Genomic DNA, 23,537 nt, shown 5'->3' on the forward strand with positions numbered 1-23,537 from the left:
GCCTCGGGTGTCCAAGCCACCAGGGAAAAAAGGGAACCCCATGCATTTCTGAAAAGAGGGCACCCGTGGGAATCTGCGGAGGTATGATATGCCCAAATCGGCCCAGAATTTATTACCCAGACACCCCCGCAAATTCCGAAATGTGGGAAAATAAACGCACATTTCACTCAGCTCACCCATCGAAACACGCCCCCAACAACACATGGCCTACCGTCCCGTGTTCCCAAAGGTGTCTCGATGAAAACGGTACCTCACATGTGTGGTTGCACCTACCTGGCCGCCAAGAGGAAAGCCTAAAACACAAGTAACCCCAAGTCTTTTTTCTGACTGGAATTTGAGACGCTCTGCCGACCGGCGCAACATACAGATATGGGCCTCGGGTCTCCAAGCCACCGGGGGAAACAGGGAACCCCATGCATTTCCGAAAAGAGGACACCTGTGGGAATCTGCAGAGGTATGATGTGCCCAAGTCGCCCCAGAATTTATTACCCAGATACCCCTGCAAATTCTGAAATGTGGGAAAAAAAATGCATTTTCTGCAGATTTTGCTAGGCTCACCCATCGAAACATACCCCCAACAGCACATGGCCTACCGTCCCACATTCTCACAGGTGTCCCGATGAAAACGGTACTTCACATGTGTGGGTGTACCTACCTGGCCGCCAAGGGGAAAGCCTAAAACACAAGTAACCCCAAGTCTGTTTTCTGACAGGAATTTGAGACGCTCTGCCGACCGGCGCAACATAAAGATATGGGCCTCGGTTCTCCAAGCCACCGGGGAAAACAGGGAACCCCATGCATTTCCGAAAAGAGGACACCCGTGGGAATCCGCAGAGGTATGATATGCCCAAATCGCCCCAGAATTTATTACCGAGATACCCCCTCAAATTCCGAAATGTGGGAAAAAAAATGCATTTTCTGCACATTTTGCTAGGCTCACCCATCGAAACATGCCCCCAACAGCACATGGCCTACCGTCCCACATTCTCACAGGTGTCCCGATGAAAACGGTACTTCACATGTGTGGGTGTTCCTACCTGGCCGCCAAGGGGAAAGCCTAAAACACAAGTAGCCCCAAGTCTGTTTTCTGACTGGCATTTGAGACGCTCTGCCGACCGGCGCAACATACAGATATGGGCCTCGGGTGTCAAAGCCACCGGGAAAAACAGGGAACCCCATGCATTTCTGGAAAGAGGACACCCGTGGTAATCCACAGAGGTAAGATATGCCCAAATCGCCCCAGAATTTATTATCCAGACACCCCCGCAAATTCCGAAATGTGGGGAAAAAAACGCATTTTCCGCACATTTCGCTCAGCTCACCCATTGAAACATGCCCCCAACAACACATGGCCTAGTGTCCCGGGTTCCCACAGGTGTCCCGATGAAAACGGTACCTCTCATGTATGGGTGCACCTACCTGGCCACCAAGGGGAAAGCCTAAAACACAAGTAACCCCAAGTCTGTTTTCTGACCGGAATTTGAGACGCTCTGCCGACCGGCACAACATACAGATATGGGCCTCGGGTGTCCAAGCCACCAGGGAAAACAGGGAACCCCATACATTTCTGAAAAGAGGACACCCGTGGGAATCCGTAGAGGTATGATATGCCCAAATCGCCCCAGAATGTATTACCCAGACACCCCCGCAAAGTCCGAGAGGTGGGAAAATAAATGCATTTTCCGCACATTTCACTCGGCTCACCCATCGAAACACGCCCCCAACAACACATGGCCTACCGTACCACGTTCCCACAGATGTCCCGATGAAAACGGTACCTCATATGTGTGGTTGCACCTACTTGGCCGCCAAGAGGAAAGCCTAAAACACAAGTAACCCCAAGTCTGTTTTCTGACTGGAATTTGAGACGCTTTGCCGACCGGCGCAACATACAGATATGGGCCTCGGGTCTCCAAGCCACTGGGGGAAACAGGGAACCCCATGCATTTCCGAAAAGAGCACACCCGTGGGAATCCGCAGAGGTATGATGTACCCAAATCGCCCCAGAATTTATTACCCAGATACCCCTGCAAATTCAGAAATGTGGGAAAAAAAATGCATTTTCCGCACATTTCACTCGGCTCACCCATCAAAACACGCCCCCAACAAAACATGGACTACCGTCCCGCATTCCCACAGGTGTCCCGATGAAAATGGTACCTCACATGTGTGGGTGCACCTACCTGGCCGCCAAGGAGAAAGCCTAAAACACAAGTAACCACAAGTCTGTTTTCTGACTGGAATTTGAGACGCTCTGCTGACCGGCGCAACATACAGATATGGGCCTCGGCTCTCCAAGCCACCGGGGAAAACAGGGAACCCCATGCATTTCCAAAAAGAGGACATCCCTGGGAATCCGCAGAGGTATGATATGCCCAAATCGCCCCAGAATTTATTACCGAGATACCCCCGCAAATTCCGAAATGTGGGTAAAAAAATGCATTTTCTGCACAATTTCACTCGGCTCACCCATCGAAACACGCCCCCAACAACACATGGCCTACCATCCCGAGTTCTCACAGGTGTCTCAATGAAAACGGTACCTGACATGTGTGGGTGCACCTACCTGGCCGCCAAGGGGAAAGCCTAAAATACAAGTAACCCTAAGTCTGTTTTCTGACTGGCATTTGAGACGATCTGCCGACCGGCGCAACATACAGATATGGGCCTCGGGTGTCCAAGCCACCGGGGAAAACAGGGAACCCCATGCATTTCCAAAAAGAGGACACCCGTGGGAATCCGCAGAGGTATGATGTGCCCAAATCGCCCCAGAATTTATTACCCAGATACCCCTGCAAATTCAGAAATGTGGGAAAAAAAATGCATTTTCCGCACATTTCACTCGGCTCACCCATCAAAACACGCCCCCAACAACACATGGACTACCGTCCCGCGTTCCCACAGGTGTCCCGATGAAAATGGTACCTCACATGTGTGGGTGCACCTACCTGGCCGCCAAGGAGAAAGCCTAAAACACAAGTAACCCCAAGTCTGTTTTCTGACTGGAATTTGAGACGCTCTGCCGACCGGCGCAACATACAGATATGGGCCTCGGCTCTCCAAGCCACCGGGGAAAACAGGGAACCCCATGCATTTCCAAAAAGAGGACATCCCTGGGAATCCGCAGAGGTATGATATGCCCAAATCGCCCCAGAATTTATTACCGAGATACCCCCGCAAATTCCGAAATGTGGGTAAAAAAATGCATTTTCTGCACAATTTCACTCGGCTCACCCATCAAAACACGCCCCCAACAACACATGGCCTACCGTCCCGCGTTCTCACAGGTGTCTCAATGAAAACGGTACCTGACATGTGTGGGTGCACCTACCTGGCCGCCAAGGGGAAAGCCTAAAACACAAGTAACCCTAAGTCTGTTTTCTGACAGCAATTTGAGACGCTCTGCCGACTGGCGCAACATACAGATATGGGCCTCGGTTCTCCAAGCCACCGGGGAAAACAGGGAACCCCATGCATTTCCGAAAAGAGGACACCCGTGGGAATCCGCAGAGGTATGATATGCCCAAATCTCCCCAGAATTTATTACCGAGATACCCCCTCAAATTCCGAAATGTGGGAAAAAAAATGCATTTTCTGCACATTTTGCTAGGCTCACCCATCGAAACATGCCCCCAACAGCACATGGCCTACCGTCCCACATTCTCACAGGTGTCCCGATGAAAACGGTACTTCACATGTGTGGGTGTACCTACCTGGCCGCCAAGGGGAAAGCCTAAAACACAAGTAGCCCCAAGTCTGTTTTCTGACTGGCATTTGAGACGCTCTGCCGACCTGCGCAACATACAGATATGGGCCTCGGGTGTCAAAGCCACCGGGAAAAACAGGGAACCCCATGCATTTCTGGAAAGAGGACACCCGTGGTAATCCACAAAGGTAAGATATGCCCAAATCGCCCCAGAATTTATTATCCAGACACCCCCGCAAATTCCGAAATGTGGGGAAAAAAACGCATTTTCCGCACATTTCGCTCGGCTCACCCATTGAAACATGCCCCCAACAACACATGGACTAGTGTCCCGCGTTCCCACAGGTGTCCCGATGAAAACGGTACCTCACATGTGTGGGTACACCTACCTGGCCACCAAGGGGAAAGCCTAAAACACAAGTAACCCCAAGTCTGTTTTCTGACCGGAATTTGAGACGCTCTGCCGACCGGCACAACATACAGATATGGGCCTCGGGTGTCCAAGCCACCAGGGAAAACAGGGAACCCCATGCATTTCTGAAAAGAGGACACCCGTGGGAATCCGTAGAGGTATGATATGCCCAAATCGCCCCAGAATGTATTACCCAGACACCCCCGCAAAGTCCAAAAGGTGGGAAAATAAATGCATTTTCCGCACATTTCACTCGGCTCACCCATTGAAACATGCCCCCAACAACACATGGCCTACCGTACCGCGTTCCCACAGGTGTCCCGATGAAAACGGTACCTCATATGTGTGGTTGCACCTACCTGGCCGCCAAGAGGAAAGCCTAAAACACAAGTAACCCCAAGTCTGTTTTCTGACTGGAATTTGAGACGCTCTGCCGACCGGCGCAACATACAGATATGGGCCTCGGGTCTCCAAGCCACCGGGGGAAACAGGGAACCCCATGCATTTCCGAAAAAAGGACACCCGTGGGAATCCGCAGAGGTATGATGTGCCCAAATCGCCCCAGAATTTATTACCCAGATACCCCTGCAAATTCAGTAATGTGGGAAAAAAATACATTTTCCGCACATTTCACTCGGCTCACCCATCAAAACACACCCCCAACAAAACATGGACTACCGTCCCGCGTTCCCACAGGTGTCCCGATGAAAATGGTACCTCACATGTGTGGGTGCACCTACCTGGCCGCCAAGGAGAAAGCCTAAAACACAAGTAACCACAAGTCTGTTTTCTGACTGGAATTTGAGACGCTCTGCCGACCGGCGCAACATACAGATATGGGCCTCGGCTCTCCAAGCCACCGGGGAAAACAGGGAACCCCATGCATTTCCAAAAAGAGGACATCCCTGGGAATCCGCAGAGGTATGATATGCCCAAATCGCCCCAGAATTTATTACCGAGATACCCCCGCAAATTCGGAAATGTGGGTGAAAAAATGCATTTTCTGCACAATTTCACTAGGCTCACCCATCGAAACACGCCCCCAACAACACATGGCCTACCGTCCCGCGTTCTCACAGGTGTCTCAATGAAAACGGTACCTGACATGTGTGGGTGCACCTACCTGGCCGCCAAGGGGAAAGCCTAAAATACAAGTAACCCTAAGTCTGTTTTCTGACTGGCATTTGAGACGCTCTGCCGACCGGCGCAACATACAGATATGGGCCTCGGGTGTCCAAGCCACCAGGGAAAACAGGGAACCCCATGCATTTCCAAAAAAGAGGACACCCGTGGGAATCCGCAGAGGTATGATGTGCCCAAATCACCCCAGAATTTATTACCCAGATACCCCTGCAAATTCAGAAATGTGGGAAAAAAAATGCATTTTCCGCACATTTCACTCGGCTCACCCATCAAAACACGCCCCCAACAACACATGGACTACCGTCCCGCGTTCCCACAGGTGTCCCGATGGAAATGGTACCTCACATGTGTGGGTGCACCTACCTGGCCGCCAAGGAGAAAGCCTAAAACACAAGTAACCCCAAGTCTGTTTTCTGACTGGAATTTGAGACGCTCTGCCGACCGGCGCAACATACAGATATGTGCCTCGGCTCTCCAAGCCACCGGGGAAAACAGGGAATCCCATGCATTTCCAAAAAGAGGACATCCCTGGGAATCCACAGAGGTATAATATGCCCAAATCGCCCCAGAATTTATTACCGAGATACCCCCGCAAATTCCGAAATGTGGGTAAAAAAATGCATTTTCTGCACAATTTCACTCGGCTCACCCATCAAAACACGCCCCCAACAACACATGGCCTACCGTCCTGCGTTCTCACAGGTGTCTCAATGAAAACGGTACCTGACATGTGTGGGTGCACCTACCTGGCTGCCAAGGGGAAAGCCTAAAACACAAGTAACCCTAAGTCTGTTTTCTGACTGTCATTTGAGACGCTCTGCCGACCGGCGCAACATACAGTTATGGGCCTCGGGTGTCTAAGCCACCAGGGAAAACAGGGTACCCCATGCATTTCAAAAAAGAGGAGACCCACGGGAATCCGTAGAGGTATGGTATGCTCAAATCGCCCCAGAATTTATTACCCAGACACCCCCGCAAAATCCGAAATATGGGAAAAATAATGCATTTTCCGCACATTTCGCTCGGCTTACCCATCGAAACACGCCCCCAACAACACATGGCCTACCGTTCCGCGTTCCGACAGGTGTCCTGATGAAAACGGTACCTCACATGTGTGGGTGCACCTACCTGGCCGCCAAGGGGAAAGCCTAAAACACAAGTAACCCCTAGCCTGTTTTCTTACTGGAATTTGAGACGCTCTGCCGACCGGCGCAACTTACAGATATGGGCCTCGGGTGTCCAAGCCACTGGGGAAAACTGAGAACCCCATGCATTTCCGAAAAGAGGACACCCGTGGGAATCCGCAGAGGTATGATATGCCCAAATCGTCCCAGAATTTATTACCCAAACACCCCCGCAAAGTCCAAAATGTGGGAAAAAAATGCATTTTCCGCACATTTCGCTCGGCTAATCCATCGAAACACGCCCCCAACAACACATGGACTACCGTCCCGCGTTCCCACAGGTGTCCCGATGAAAATGGTACCTCACATGTGTGGGTGCACCTACCTGGCCGCCAAGGAGAAAGCCTAAAACACAAGTAACCCCAAGTCTGTTTTCTGACTGGAATTTGAGACGCTCTGCCGACCGGCGCAACATACAGATATGGGCCTCGGCTCTCCAAGCCACCGGGGAAAACAGGGAACCCCATGCATTTCCAAAAAGAGGACATCCCTGGGAATCCGCAGAGGTATGATATGCCCAAATCGCCCCAGAATTTATTACCGAGATACCCCCGCAAATTCCGAAATGTGGGTAAAAAAATGCATTTTCTGCACAATTTCACTCGGCTCACCCATCAAAACACGCCCCCAACAACACATGGCCTACCGTCCCGCGTTCTCACAGGTGTCTCAATGAAAACGGTACCTGACATGTGTGGGTGCACCTACCTGGCCGCCAAGGGGAAAGCCTAAAACACAAGTAACCCTAAGTCTGTTTTCTGACAGCAATTTGAGACGCTCTGCCGACTGGCGCAACATACAGATATGGGCCTCGGTTCTCCAAGCCACCGGGGAAAACAGGGAACCCCATGCATTTCCGAAAAGAGGACACCCGTGGGAATCCGCAGAGGTATGATATGCCCAAATCTCCCCAGAATTTATTACCGAGATACCCCCTCAAATTCCGAAATGTGGGAAAAAAAATGCATTTTCTGCACATTTTGCTAGGCTCACCCATCGAAACATGCCCCCAACAGCACATGGCCTACCGTCCCACATTCTCACAGGTGTCCCGATGAAAACGGTACTTCACATGTGTGGGTGTACCTACCTGGCCGCCAAGGGGAAAGCCTAAAACACAAGTAGCCCCAAGTCTGTTTTCTGACTGGCATTTGAGACGCTCTGCCGACCTGCGCAACATACAGATATGGGCCTCGGGTGTCAAAGCCACTGGGAAAAACAGGGAACCCCATGCATTTCTGGAAAGAGGACACCCGTGGTAATCCACAGAGGTAAGATATGCCCAAATCGCCCCAGAATTTATTATCCAGACACCCCCGCAAATTCCGAAATGTGGGGAAAAAAACGCATTTTCCGCACATTTCGCTCGGCTCACCCATTGAAACATGCCCCCAACAACACATGGACTAGTGTCCCGCGTTCCCACAGGTGTCCCGATGAAAACGGTACCTCACATGTGTGGGTGCACCTACCTGGCCACCAAGGGGAAAGCCTAAAACACAAGTAACCCCAAGTCTGTTTTCTGACCGGAATTTGAGACGCTCTGCCGACCGGCACAACATACAGATATGGGCCTCGGGTGTCCAAGCCACCAGGGAAAACAGGGAACCCCATGCATTTCTGAAAAGAGGACACCCGTGGGAATCCGTAGAGGTATGATATGCCCAAATCGCCCCAGAATGTATTACCCAGACACCCCCGCAAAGTCCAAAAGGTGGGAAAATAAATGCATTTTCCGCACATTTCACTCGGCTCACCCATTGAAACATGCCCCCAACAACACATGGCCTACCGTACCGCGTTCCCACAGGTGTCCCGATGAAAACGGTACCTCATATGTGTGGTTGCACCTACCTGGCCGCCAAGAGGAAAGCCTAAAACACAAGTAACCCCAAGTCTGTTTTCTGACTGGAATTTGAGACGCTCTGCCGACCGGCGCAACATACAGATATGGGCCTCGGGTCTCCAAGCCACCGGGGGAAACAGGGAACCCCATGCATTTCCGAAAAAAGGACACCCGTGGGAATCCGCAGAGGTATGATGTGCCCAAATCGCCCCAGAATTTATTACCCAGATACCCCTGCAAATTCAGTAATGTGGGAAAAAAATGCATTTTCCGCACATTTCACTCGGCTCACCCATCAAAACACACCCCCAACAAAACATGGACTACCGTCCCGCGTTCCCACAGGTGTCCCGATGAAAATGGTACCTCACATGTGTGGGTGCACCTACCTGGCCGCCAAGGAGAAAGCCTAAAACACAAGTAACCACAAGTCTGTTTTCTGACTGGAATTTGAGACGCTCTGCCGACCGGCGCAACATACAGATATGGGCCTCGGCTCTCCAAGCCACCGGGGAAAACAGGGAACCCCATGCATTTCCAAAAAGAGGACATCCCTGGGAATCCGCAGAGGTATGATATGCCCAAATCGCCCCAGAATTTATTACCGAGATACCCCCGCAAATTCGGAAATGTGGGTGAAAAAATGCATTTTCTGCACAATTTCACTAGGCTCACCCATCGAAACACGCCCCCAACAACACATGGCCTACCGTCCCGCGTTCTCACAGGTGTCTCAATGAAAACGGTACCTGACATGTGTGGGTGCACCTACCTGGCCGCCAAGGGGAAAGCCTAAAATACAAGTAACCCTAAGTCTGTTTTCTGACTGGCATTTGAGACGCTCTGCCGACCGGCGCAACATACAGATATGGGCCTCGGGTGTCCAAGCCACCAGGGAAAACAGGGAACCCCATGCATTTCCAAAAAAGAGGACACCCGTGGGAATCCGCAGAGGTATGATGTGCCCAAATCACCCCAGAATTTATTACCCAGATACCCCTGCAAATTCAGAAATGTGGGAAAAAAAATGCATTTTCCGCACATTTCACTCGGCTCACCCATCAAAACACGCCCCCAACAACACATGGACTACCGTCCCGCGTTCCCACAGGTGTCCCGATGAAAATGGTACCTCACATGTGTGGGTGCACCTACCTGGCCGCCAAGGAGAAAGCCTAAAACACAAGTAACCCCAAGTCTGTTTTCTGACTGGAATTTGAGACGCTCTGCCGACCGGCGCAACATACAGATATGTGCCTCGGCTCTCCAAGCCACCGGGGAAAACAGGGAATCCCATGCATTTCCAAAAAGAGGACATCCCTGGGAATCCGCAGAGGTATAATATGCCCAAATCGCCCCAGAATTTATTACCGAGATACCCCCGCAAATTCCGAAATGTGGGTAAAAAAATGCATTTTCTGCACAATTTCACTCGGCTCACCCATCAAAACACGCCCCCAACAACACATGGCCTACCGTCCTGCGTTCTCAAAGGTGTCTCAATGAAAACGGTACCTGACATGTGTGGGTGCACCTACCTGGCTGCCAAGGGGAAAGCCTAAAACACAAGTAACCCTAAGTCTGTTTTCTGACTGTCATTTGAGACGCTCTGCCGACCGGCGCAACATACAGATATGGGCCTCGGGTGTCTAAGCCACCAGGGAAAACAGGGTACCCCATGCATTTCCAAAAAGAGGAGACCCACGGGAATCCGTAGAGGTATGGTATGCTCAAATCGCCCCAGAATTTATTACCCAGACACCCCCGCAAAATCCGAAATATGGGAAAAATAATGCATTTTCCGCACATTTCGCTCGGCTTACCCATCGAAACACGCCCCCAACAACACATGGCCTACCGTTCCGCGTTCCGACAGGTGTCCTGATGAAAACGGTACCTCACATGTGTGGGTGCACCTACCTGGCCGCCAAGGGGAAAGCCTAAAACACAAGTAACCCCTAGCCTGTTTTCTTACTGGAATTTGAGACGCTCTGCCGACCGGCGCAACTTACAGATATGGGCCTCGGGTGTCCAAGCCACTGGGGAAAACTGAGAACCCCATGCATTTCCGAAAAGAGGACACCCGTGGGAATCCGCAGAGGTATGATATGCCCAAATCGTCCCAGAATTTATTACCCAAACACCCCCGCAAAGTCCAAAATGTGGGAAAAAAATGCATTTTCCGCACATTTCGCTCGGCTAATCCATCGAAACACGCCCCCAACAACACATGGCCTACCGTCCCGCGTTTCCACAGGTGTTCTGATGAAAACGGTACTTCACATGTGTGGGTGCACCTACCTGGCCGCCAAGGGGAAAGCCTAAAACACAAGTAACCCCAAGTCTGTTTTCTGACCGGAATTTGAGACGCTCTGCCAACCGGCACAACATACAGATATGGGCCTCGGGTGTGCAGGCCACTGGGGAAAACAGGGAACCCCATGCATTTCCAAAAAGAGGACACCCGTGGGAATCCGCAGAGTTATGATATGCCCAAATCGGCCCAGAATTTATTACCGAGACACCCCCGCAAAGTCCGAAAATGTGGGGAAAAAAAGCATTTTTCGCACATTTCACTCGGCTCACCCATCGAAACACGCCCCCAACAACACATGGCCTACCGTCCCGCGTTCCCACAGGTGTCCCGATGAAAACGGTACCTCACATGTGTGGGTGCACCTACCTGGCCACCAAGGGGAAAGCCTAAAACACAAGTAACCCCAAGTCTGTTTTCTGACCGGAATTTGAGACGCTCTGCCGACCGGCACAACATACAGATATGGGCCTCAGGTGTCAAAGCCACCGGGAAAAACAGAGAACCCCATGCATTTCCGAAAAGAGGACACCCGTGGGAATCCGCAGAGGTATGATATGCCCAAATCACCCCAGATTATATTACCCAGACACCCCTTGTTAGGGAGAATTCTCTGGTTAGGCTGAATTTCCTAACCTAGTGAGTCCCCCAGCAGCTTTGCTGGATTTTTGGGGTTTATTTTTTTCTCCTGCCAGGAGTGAGACTCTTTTACCCTCACTCCTGGACATGACTTGAGAGTGTTTTCTGTGACTTGCTATGTGCTTATGGGCTAGGGGGTAATTTTCCCCATAGGCCATCATTGGTTTTTGGAATGTGTGTTACACAGCACCCTCAGTGCAGTAACACAGGGGTGTCTTAGAGACCCCCAATCATAGACTCCACACCCTGGGACTGACTACTGTCTCCCTGGGTCAGTAAAGTTACCATTGACTTTACTAGTCTTAACTTAGGAACTTAATCAGTACAAACCATCTTACTGTGGAAGTACTGGTAGGGGCAATTAGATTGCCCCTGGGTCTGTTGTCGAGGGGGTACTGTCCCGTCCCCCCTCGCCGAGTTCTGGCTGGTGGCAGTGGATACCACGGAAATATTCCACCGGAATACTTCCCAATGGGATTTCCCATTGTTTTTAATGCACCACTTTTTGGTGCAATGTTAAAGATACCGCTGGTTTATTTATTTAATATAAATTCACCGGTTGGGGTTTTTTGCCAGAACTCGCCGCCAAAATGGCATCTAGGTTCACTTCAGTAACCCTGAACCCGAGTCGAGCCTTTGTTCCACTTTTGCCGGGCTTCTGCACAGAAGCCCTCCAAAGTGGTGCCATTCTGTCTGGGTACCACAGGGGGTGTGGGAGGGGGTTTAGGCACCCTGGACTGAGTTGCCTTGCCAACTCATGTCGCACTCTAGTGTGATTGGCCCAAGTGGTGAGCCACCCCGCTCACCACTTAGCATGTTTGAGTGACAGCTAGGCTGCATGAATGGGGGTTTGCTGCATAAAAGCAGGGTTTTTGGGACTGGTTCTTGAGAAGTCGCCACAGGACCTAAGAAGCCGAAGAGGGAGAAGCCGAGCCGACCTGCCAAGACGACACCACCGGTGGAGCCCTGCAGAACCGTCTCACCACTTTTCCCGACGACAGAGGAGATCTCCCGCCGGAGAGTCTTCTTCCCTTAACTGGTGGGGACAACCAGTTGCTGCCTTCTTTTCGCCGTCCCAAAGCATCTCGTGGCCGCCTTGCCTGTGCCAAGCACCCCGGCAACCGGGATACCACTTTTTACCTCAACCGCGAAAGAGGGGTAAAACCCTTTGTGTGCGGAAACCTCCACGGCTGGCCTCATCCCTGGTAGTGCAACGACCTTCAGCTTTCCTCCACGTCGAGATCACCTCTTCCTCTGGACGACGCCGTGACTTGCACCCACTACCAGGAACGACTACCACCGCTGGAAGATCCTTTCCACTTTTAAAGGTACTGTGTTCCGCCCGGCCTCCCTTGCCACCGATTGTACGGGGTAGATTTAGCCCTCGGCTCTCGAACCTGGGTAGGCCTGGGACACCCTAACTAAACTTTTCGGAAATGTAGTAAAACCTTTTCTACTCACCTGCAAAGACTTGTGACATTGTGTGATCTTGGGCATATTTTCGCCTGGCTCCCTCTAAAGTGGGCCCCGAACTAATTTTCCTTGTTCCACAATTGACTGCCTTTTCTAACCTTATGTGAAAAGTGTTTTACCTTACTGCTCTCTTTATTTCTGCCTTTTCCCTCCCTTTTTTAATAACTTGTTGGAGTACCAACTAACGTTAAGCGCTCACCTCTGGTTGAAAATAAGTGGTGTTAACTTAGAATTGTCCAACAAATGATTAGGGATGTACATATGAGTAATAGTAACTGTGTTTTGACTTCCTTACCTTTTTCTGTGCTAGTGTAATTTATGAGTGTGTCTTTAATAAATAAGTTTATACTTTTACACCTAGCTCTGGTCAGTGTTTGCTTGTACTACTGTGCCTCTGTACCTATTGTGTATCCTCTGTATACTGTCTAACTCTTCTTGAGGGAAGTCTGACTGCTCAGCCACAGCTACCACGCTGAATCTGTGTGGTACAGACTGCTACCAAGTGGGTTTACTGCCAACACCTGTAGTCTTAAATCTTTTGCAGTGGTCCCAGAGGGAACTGCACAGGTTTCTGCCTAACACCCCTGCAAAGTCCGAAATATGGGAAAAAAATGAATTTTCCGCACATTTCACTCGGCTCACCCATTGAAACACGCCCCCAACAACACAAGGCCTACCGTCCCGTGTTCTCACAGGTGTCTCAATGAAAACAGTACCTGACATGTGTGGGTGCACCTATCTGGCCGCCAAGGGGAAAGCCTAAAACACAAGTAACCCCAAGTCTGTTTTCTGACCGGAATTTGAGACACTCTGCAGACCGGCGCAACATACAGATATGGGCCTCGGGTGTCCAAGCCATCGGGGAAAACAGGGAACCCCATGCATTTCCGAAAAGGGGACACCAGTGGGAATCTGCAGAGGTATGATATGCCCAAATCGCCCCAGATTTTATTACCCAGACACCCCCGCAAAGTCCGAAATGAGGGGAAAAAATGCATTTTCCTTACATTTCGCTCGGCTCACTCATCGAAACACGCCCCCAACAGCACATGGCCTACCGTCCCGCGTTCCCACAGGTGTCCTGATGAAAACGGTACCTCACATGTGTGGGTGCACCTACCTGGCCGCCAAGGCGAAAGCCTAAAACACAAGTAACCCCAAGTCTGTTTTCTAACTGGAATTTGAGACGCTCTGCCGACCGGCACAACATACAGATATGGGCCTCGGATGTCCAAGCCCCCGGGAAAAACAGGGAACCCATTGCATTTCCAAAAAGAGGAGACCCACGGGAATCCGCAGAGGTATGGTATGCCCAAATCGCCCCAGAATTTATTACCCAGACACCCCCGCAAAGTCCGAAATATGGGAAAAAGAACGCATTTTCCGCACATTTCGCTCGGCTCACCCATCGAAACACGCCCCCAACAACACATGGCCTACTGTCCCATATTCCCACAGGTGTCCCGATGAAAACGGTACCTCACATGTGTGGGTGCACCTACCAGGCCGCCAAGGGGAAAGCCTAAAACACAAGTAACCCCAAGTCTGTTTTCCTACTGGAATTTGAGACGCTGTGCTGACCGGCTGTGATGCTGGAAATGCATCAGAGGGACAGTGTCTGTAAGGGAGGAGTGTGGCCTGAATGCACTGTGTGCCTGATTGGCTGATTGACTGCATGAATGCCCTTCTGTATGATTGGCTGCTGAGTGTGTGCCAGCAGTGTGGATGAGAGACAGAATAGTATATCTGGGGACCTCTCACCACTGGTAATTGTTCAGAAGCGTTCTGGAGCTGAGTCTCCACTCTAAGAGTAACTGGAACTGCTGATCCTCGACGTCCAGCTGGAAGAAGAAGACTTGCTGCTGCATTTGCTTCGACCGATCCGAAGGCTGCCGAAATCGTCGAAGACTGACCCGAGAGAGGACCTGGTAAGGCGCCCTCTTCACGTGCTCCGAGGGACCATCGAGCACCGCTCCATCTTCGCCGAAGCGCCCTGGAAGACAGACCCTCGAAAGGCTGCCGACCCGAGACGGGACCGCCAAGGAGATCGAAGTGAAGCACCCGGACATCGCCGCCGTCGAAGTCCTTTGCATTCGACCAGGGTTCGCAGGTCTATGTAACCGCTGGAGGCCCGTCAAAGTTGTGTTGCCCAGCCGTCCGCTCCTTGCCTAAGAACATTTGAATCGAAGGACTCCCTCGTCCGCACCGTCGACCGCTTTATCCTGCCGGAGAAAGTCGAGGCCGACCAACGCGCCGAGGAGAAACCTGCCGGTGGGTTTCCCGCCACCCGAAGACCACAAAGACTCGAACGACTCGACGCCCTTGCTGGGCCCCCGTCTCCAGAATCTTTGCGGTCCAGAACAATTGTCGTCGAGGTGCCCCACACGCCTCTGCCTTGCAGGACGCCAACACTCCGTCGTCGACGAGCACCGCTTGTATCGAAGCTGCCGCCTCATCGACGCCGCTCTACCCTGTTTGTTGTCGGATGTTCGACGCCCCGTGTCTACCGCTTGAAAGGGAAGGCATTCAAGAAGGGCCGTCGATTCCCCGACGCCGAACGCCGAGTTCCTCGACGGACGTTCGACGCCCCGTGTCTCCCGCTTGAAAGGGAAGACATTCAAGAAGGGCCGTCGATTCCCCGCCGCCGAACGCCGAGTTCCTCAACGCTTCTCGACGCCTCTCGACGATCCGTGACTCCCGCTTGAAAGGGGGTCGCTCAAGAAGGATCTGTCGACGCCTCTTCGAAGAACTCGACTCCACCAGGTACATTGGGGGGGTAAAAACATTATAGGAGGGAATAAGACTTGCAGAGCAATATATGGACTGGGCTTGTGCTATATCTTTATTTTACAGGTTGCCCAGGTGGGGGGATCTCCACACAGAACTGTGTCTAGTGGTAGGGGCCAGTATTCTGCCTATTGCTCAACCATCTTATTTTCTCTCCTCTCTCTATTGCTGGTTTCACTCTATTGATCTGTGTGACATTGTTACAGTATTGTTGATGCACTTTAATGAGATCTAATACAAAGGGTGGTACCACTTTAGAATTGTATATATTTGCCATTGTTGATTTTCCTAAGTACAAAGTGAGTGATTATGATAAGTGTACATAACCTTGAATATTGATTATATAAAGACTATGTTCTAACCAATACAGTGTGTGGACATTCCTTTGTGGGGGATTGGGGAGTAAAATGTACTTAAGAACCAGCCTGCATCACCTCCTGAGAAGCTAGGCCTTGATTGCTCGACCATAGCTACCGAATAGAGAATCTAGGCTGGGGTCCTCTGTGCCTCCCCTCTACCATATAGAGAGCAGAATTACAGACCACCCCCCACCAGTGCCTCTCTTTACACCGGCGCAACATACAGATATGGGGCTCGGGTCTCCAAGAAACCGGGGAAAACAGGGAACCCCATGCATTTCCGAAAAGAGGACACCCGTGGGAATCCGCAGAGGTATGATATGCACAAATCGCTCCAGAATTTATTACCGAGATACCCCTGCAAATTTCGAAATGTGGGAAAAAAATGCATTTTCTGCACATTTTGCTAGGCTCACCCATCGAAACATGCCCCAACAGCACATGGCCTACCGTCCCACATTCTCACAGGTGTCCCGATGAAAACGGTACCTCACATGTGTGGGTGCACCTACCTGGCCGCCAAGGGGAAAGCCTAAAACACAAGTAACCCCAAGTCTGTTTTCTGACTGGAATTTGAGACGCTCTGCCGACCAGCGCAACATACAGATATGGGCCTCGGGTGTCCAAGCCACTGGGGAAAACAGGGAACCCCATGCATTTCCGAAAAGTGGACACCCGTGGGAATCCGCAGAGGTATGATATGCCCAAATCGCCCTAGAATGTATTACCCAAACACCCCCGCAAAGTCCAAAATGTGGGAAAAAAACGCATTTTCCGCACTTTTCGCTCGGCTCATCCATCGAAACACGCCCCCAACAACACATGGCCTACCGTCCCGCATTATCACAGGTGTTCCGATGAAAACAGTACCTCACATGTGTGGGTGCACCTACCTGGCCACCAAGGGGAAAGCCTAAAACACAAGCAACCCCAAGTCTGTTTTCTGACCGGAATTTGAGACGCTCTGCAGACCGGCGCAACATACAGATATGGGCCTCGGGTGTCCAAGCCATCGGGGAAAACAGGGAACCCCATGCATTTCTGAAAAGAGGACACCAGTGGGAATCTGCAGAGGTATGATATGCCCAAATCGCCCCAGATTTTATTACCCAGACACCCCCGCAAAGTCCGAAATGAGGGGAAAAAAAAAGCATTTTCCTTACATTTCGCTCGGCTCACCCATCGAAACACGCCCCAACAGCACATGGCCTAGCGTCCCACATTCTCACAGGTGTCCCGATGAAAACGGTACCTCACATGTGTGGTTGCACCTACCTGGCCGCCAAGAGGAAAGCCTAAAACACAATTAACCCCAAGTCTGTTTTCTGACTGGCATTTGAGACGCTCTGCCGACCGGCACAACATACAGATATGGGCCTCGGGTGTCCACGCCACTGGGGAAAACAGGGAACCCCATTCATTTCCGAAAAGAGGACATCCGTGGGAATCCGCAGAGTTATGATATGTCCAAATCGCCCCAGAATGTATTACCGAGCCACCCCCGCAAAGTCCGAAAATGTGGGAAAAAATGCAATACCGCACATTTCACTCGTTTCACCGATCAAAACACGCCCCCAACAACACATGGACTACCGACCCGCGTTCCCACAGGTGTCCCCATGAAAATGGTACCTCACATGTGTGGGTGCACCTACCTGGCCGCCAAGGGGAAAGCCTAAAACACAGGTAACCCCAAGTCTGTTTTCTGACCGGAATTTGAGACTCTCTGCAGACCGGCGTAACATACAGATATGGGCCTCATGTGTCAAAGCCTCCGGGAAAAACAGGGAACCCCATGCATTTCCGAAAAGAGGACACCAGTGGGAATCTGCAGAGGTATGATATGCCCAAATCGCCCCAGATTTTATTACCCAGACACCCCTGCAAAGTCCGAAATGAGGGGAAAAAAATGCATTTTCCTTACATTTCGCTCGGCTCACCCATCAAAACACGCCCCGAACAGCACATGGCCTACCGTCCCGCGTTCCCACAGGTGTTCTGATGAAAACGGTACCTCACATGTGTGGGTGCACCTACCTGCCACCAAGGGGAAAGCCTAAAACACAAGTAACCCCAAGTCTGTTTTCTGACTGGCATTTGAGACACTCTACCGACCGGCGCAACATACAGATATGGGCCTCGGGTGTCCAAGCCACCAGGGAAAACAGGGAACCCCATTCATTTCCAAAAAGAGGAGACCCACGGAAATCCGCTGAGGTATGGTATGCGCAAATCGCCCCAGAATAAATTACCCAGACACCCCGGCAAACTCAGAAATATGGGAAAAAAATGCATTTTCCGCACATTTCGCTCGGCTCACCCATCGAAACATGCCCCCAACAACACATGGCCTACTGTCCCGCATTTCCACAGGTATCCTGATGAAAACGGTACCTCACATGTGTGGTTGCACCTACCTAGCCGCCAAGAGGAAAGCCTAAAACACAAGTAACACCAAGTCTGTTTTCTGACTGGCATTTGAGACGCTCTGCCGACCGGCGCAACATACAGATATGGGCCTCGGGTGTCCAAGCCACCAGGGAAAACAGGGAACCCCATTCATTTCCAAAAAGAGGAGACCCACGGGAATCCACAGAGGTATGGTATGCCCACATCGCCCCAGAATTTATTACCCAGACACCCCAGCAAAGTCAGAAATATGGGGAAAAAAATGCATTTTCCGCACATTTCGCTCGGCTCACCCATCGAAACATGCCCCCAACAACACATGGCCTACCGTCCCGCGTTCCCACAGGTGTCCCGATGAAAACGGTACCTCACATGTGTGGTTGCACCTACCTAGCCACCAAGAGGAAAGCCTAAAACACAAGTAACCCCAAATCTGTTTTCTGACCGGAATTTGAGACGCTCTGCCGACCGGCACAACATACAGATATGGGCCTCGGGTGTCCAAGCCACCAGGGAAAACAGGGAACCCCATGAATTTCTGAAAAGAGGACACCCGTGGGAATCCGCAGAGTTATGATATGCCCAAATCGCCCCAGAATGTATTACCCAGACAATCCCGCAAAGTCTGAAATGAGGGGAAAAAAATGCATTTTCCTTACATTTCGCTCGGCTCACCCATCGAAACACGCCCCCAACAGCACATGGCCTACCGTCCCGCATTCCCACAGGTGTCCCGATAAAAATGGTACCTCACATGTGTGGGTGCACCTACCTGGCCGCCAAGGGGAAAGCCTAAAACACAAGTAACCCCAAGTCTGTTTTCTGACCGGAATTTGAGACGCTCTGCCGACCGGAGCAACATACAGATATGGGCCTTGGGTCTCCAAGTCACCGGGGAAAACAGGGAACCCCATACATTTCTGAAAAGAGGACACCCGTGGAAATCCGCAGAGGTATGATATGCCAAATCGCCCCAGAATGTATTACCCAGATACCCCTGCAAAGTCCGAAATGTGGGAAAATAAATGCATTTTCCGCACATTTCACTCGGCTCACCCATCGAAACACGCCCCCAACAACACATGGCCTACCGTCCCGCGTTCCCACAGGTGTCCCGATGAAAACGGTACCTCACATGTGTGGTGGCACCTACCTGGCCGCCAAGAGGAAAGCCTAAAACACAAGTAACCCCAAGTCTGTTTTCTGACTGGCATTTGAGACGCTCTGCCGACCGGCGCAACATACAGATATGGGCCTCGGGTGTCCAAGCCACCGGGGAAAACAGGGAACCCCATGTATTTCCAAAAAGAGGACACCCGTGGGAATCCGCAGAGGTATGATGTGCCCAAATCGCCCCAGAATGTATTACCCAGATACCCCTGCAAAGTCCGAAAATGTGGGAAAAAATGCATTTTCCGCACATTTCACTCGGTTCATCGATCGAAACACGCCCCCAACAACACATGGACTACCGTTGCGCGTTCCCACAGGTGTCCCCATGAAAATGGTACCTCACATGTGTGGGTGCACCTAGCTGGCCGCCAAGGGGAAAGCCTAAAACACAAGTAACCCCAAGTCTGTTTTCTGACCGGAATTTGAGATGCTCTGCAGACCGGCGCAACATACAGATATGGGCCTCGGGTGTCAAAGCCTCCGGGAAAAACAGGGAACCCCATGCATTTCCGAAAAGAAGACACCCGTGGTAATCCACAGAGATAAGATATGCCCAAATTGCCCCAGAATTCATAACCCAGACACCCCCGCAAATTCCGAAATGTGGGGAAAAAAACGCATTTTCCACACATTTCGCTCGGCTCACCCATCGAAACATGCCCCCAACAACACATGGCCTACCGTCCCGTGTTCCCACAGGTGTCCCAATGAAAACGGTACCTCACATGTGTGGGTGCACCTACCTGGCCACCAAAGGGAAAGCCTAAAACACAAGTAACCCCAAGTCTGTTTTCTGACCGGAATTTGAGACGCTCTGCCGACCGGCACAACATACAGATATGGGCCTCGGGTGTCCAAGCCATAAGGGAAAACAGGGAAACCCATGCATTTCTGAAAAGAGGACACACGTGGGAATCCGCAGAGGTATGATATGACCAAATTGCCCCAGATTTTATTACCCAGACACCCCTGCAAAGTCCGAAATGTTTGAAAAAAAACGAATTTTCCGCACATTTCACTCGGCTCAACCATCGAAACATGCCCCAAACAACACATGGCCTACCGTCCCGCGTTCCCACAGGTGTCCCGATGAAAACGGTACCTCACATGTGTGGTTGCACCTACCTAGCCGCCAAGAGGAAAGCCTAAAACACAAGTAACCCCAAGTCTGTTTTCTGACTGGAATTTGAGACGCTCTGCCGACCGGCGCAACATACAGATATGGGCCTCGGGTCTCAGAGCCACCGGGGGAAACAGGGAACCCCATGCATTTCCGAAAAGTGGACACCCGTGGGAATCCACAGAGGTATGATGTGCCCAAATTGCCCCAGAATTTATTACCCAGATACCCCTGCAAATTCCAAAATGTGGGAAAAAAATGCATTTTCCGCACATTTCACTCGGCTCACCCATCGAAACACGCCCCCAACAACACATGGACTACCGTCCGGCGTTCCCACAGGTGTCCCGATGAAAATGGTACCTCACATGTGTGGGTGCACCTACCTGGCCGCCAAGGGGAAAGCCTAAGACACAAGTAACCCCAAGTCTGTTTTCTGACTGGAATTTGAGATGCTCTGCCGACCGGCGCAACATACAGATATGGGCCTCGGGTGTACAAGCCACCAGGGAAAACAGGGAACCCCATGCATTTCTGAAAAGACGATACCCGTGGGAATCCACAGAGGTATGATATGCCCAAATCGCCCCAGAATTTATTACCCAGACACCCCCGCAAAGTCCGAAAATGTGGGAAAAAATGCATTTTCCGCACATTTCACGCGGTTCACCAATCGAAACACGCCCCCAAAAACACATGGACTACCGTCCCGCGTTCCCAAAGGTGTCCCCATGAAAATGGTACCTCACATGTGTGGGTGCACCTACCTGGCCACCAAGGGGAAAGCATAAAACACAAGTAACCCCAAGTCTGTTTTCTGACCCGAATTTGAGACGCTCTGCCGACCGGCACAACATACAGATATGGGCCTCGGGTGTCCAAGCCACCAGGGGAAACAGGGAACCCCATATATTTCTGAAAAGAGGACACCCTTGGGAATCCGCAGAGGTATGATATGCCCAAATCGCCCCAGAATTAATTACCCAGACACCCCCGCAAAGTCCGAAAATGTGGGAAAAAATGCATTTTCTGCAGATTTCACTCAGTTCACCGATCGAAACACGCCCCCAACAACACATGGACTACCGTCCCGCATTTCCCACAGGTGTCCCCATGAAAATGGTACCTCACATGTGTGGGTGCACCTACCTGGCCACCAAGGGGAAAGCCTAAAACACAAGTAACCCCAAGTCTGTTTTCTGACCGGAATTTGAGACGCTCTGCAGACCGGCGCAACATACAGATATGGGCCTCGGGTGTCAAAGCCTCCGGGAAAAACAGGGAACCCCATGCATTTCCGAAAAGAGGACACCCGTGGTAATCCACAGAGGTAAGATATGCCCAAATCGCCCCAGAATTTATTACCCAGACACCCCCGCAAAATCCGAAATGTGGTGAAAAAAATGCATTTTCCGCACATTTTGCTCAGCTCACCCATTGAAACATGCCCCCAACAAAACATGGCCTACTGTCCCGCGTTCCCACAGGTGTCCCGATGAAAATGGTACCTCACATGTGTGGGTGCACCAACCTGGCCACCAAGGGGAAAGCCTAAAACACAAGTAACCCCAAGTCTGTTTTCTGACCGGAATTTGAGACGCTCTACCGACCGGCACAACATACAGATATGGGCCTCGGGTGTCCAAGCCATCAAGGAAAACAGGGAACCCCATGCATTTCTGAAAAGAGGACACCCGTGGAAATCCGCAGAGGTATGATATGTCCAAATCGCCGCAGATTTTATTACCCAGACAACCCCGCAAAGTCCAAAATGTGGGAAAAAAAACACATTTTCTGCACATTTTGGCAGCTCACCCATCAAAACATGCCCCCAAAAGCACATGGCCTACCTTCCTGCATTCCCACAGGTGTCCCAATGAAAACGGTACCTCACATGTGTGGGTGCACCTACTTGGCCGCCAAGGGGAAAGCCTAAAACACAAGTAACCCCAAGTCTGTTTTCTGACCTGAATTTAAGACGCACTGCCGACCGGCGCAACATACAGATATGGGCCTCGGGTGTCTAAGCCACTGGGGGAAACAGGGAACCCCATATATTTCTGAAAAGAGGACACCCTTGGGAATCGGCAGAGGTATGATATGCCCAAATCGCCCCAGAATTTATTACCCAGACACCCCCACAAATTCCATAATGTGTGGAAAAAAACGCATTTTCCACACATTTCACTTGGCTCACCCATCGAAACACGCCCCCAACAGCAAATGGCCTACCGTCCCGCGTTCCCACAGGTGTCCCGATGAAAACTGTTTCTCACATGTGTGGGTGCACCTACCTGACCGCCAAGGGGAAAGCATAAAACACAAGTATCCCCGAGTCTGTTTTCTGACCCTAATTTGAGACGCTCTGCCGACCGGCACAACATACAGATACGGGCCTCGGGTTTCCAAGCCACCGGGGAAAACAGGGATCCCCATGCGTTTCCGAAAAGAGGACACCCGTGGGAATCCGCAGAGGTATGATATGCCCAAATCGTCTCACAATTTATTACCCAGACACCCCCGCAAATTCCAAAATGTGGGAAAAAAAACGCATTTTCCGCACATTTCACTCGGCTCATCCATCGAAACACGCCCCCAACAACACATGGCCTACCGTACCACGTTCCCACAGGTGTCCCAATGAAAACGGTGCCTCACATGTGTGGGTGCACCTACCTGGCCGCCAAGGGGAAAGCATAAAACACAAGTAACCCCAAGTCTGTTTTCTGACCCGAATTTGAGACGCTCTGCCGACCGGCACAACATACAGATATGGGCCTCGGGTGTCCAAGCCACCGGGGAAAACAGGGAACCCCATGCATTTCCGAAAAGAGGACACGCGTCGGAATTCGCAGAGGTATGATATGCCCAAATCGCCCCAGAATTTATTACCCAGACACCCCCGCAAAGTCCAAAATGTGGGGAAAAAAACGTATTTTCCACACATTTCGCTTGGCTCACCCATCGAAACA

At 51.2% G+C, this 23,537-nt stretch overlaps 1 protein-coding gene across 13 annotated transcripts in view; it reads right to left on the reverse strand.

Moving 5' to 3' along the window:
- Positions 1-23,537, reverse strand: part of PITPNM3 (PITPNM family member 3) — a 6,156,742-nt gene that overhangs the window by 2,242,323 nt on the left and 3,890,882 nt on the right. The window lies entirely within an intron of this gene.

This window comes from Ambystoma mexicanum, chromosome 9 (assembly GCF_040938575.1).
Source record: "Ambystoma mexicanum isolate Mex_15411 chromosome 9, UKY_AmexF1_1, whole genome shotgun sequence".
NCBI lineage: Eukaryota > Metazoa > Chordata > Amphibia > Caudata > Ambystomatidae > Ambystoma > Ambystoma mexicanum.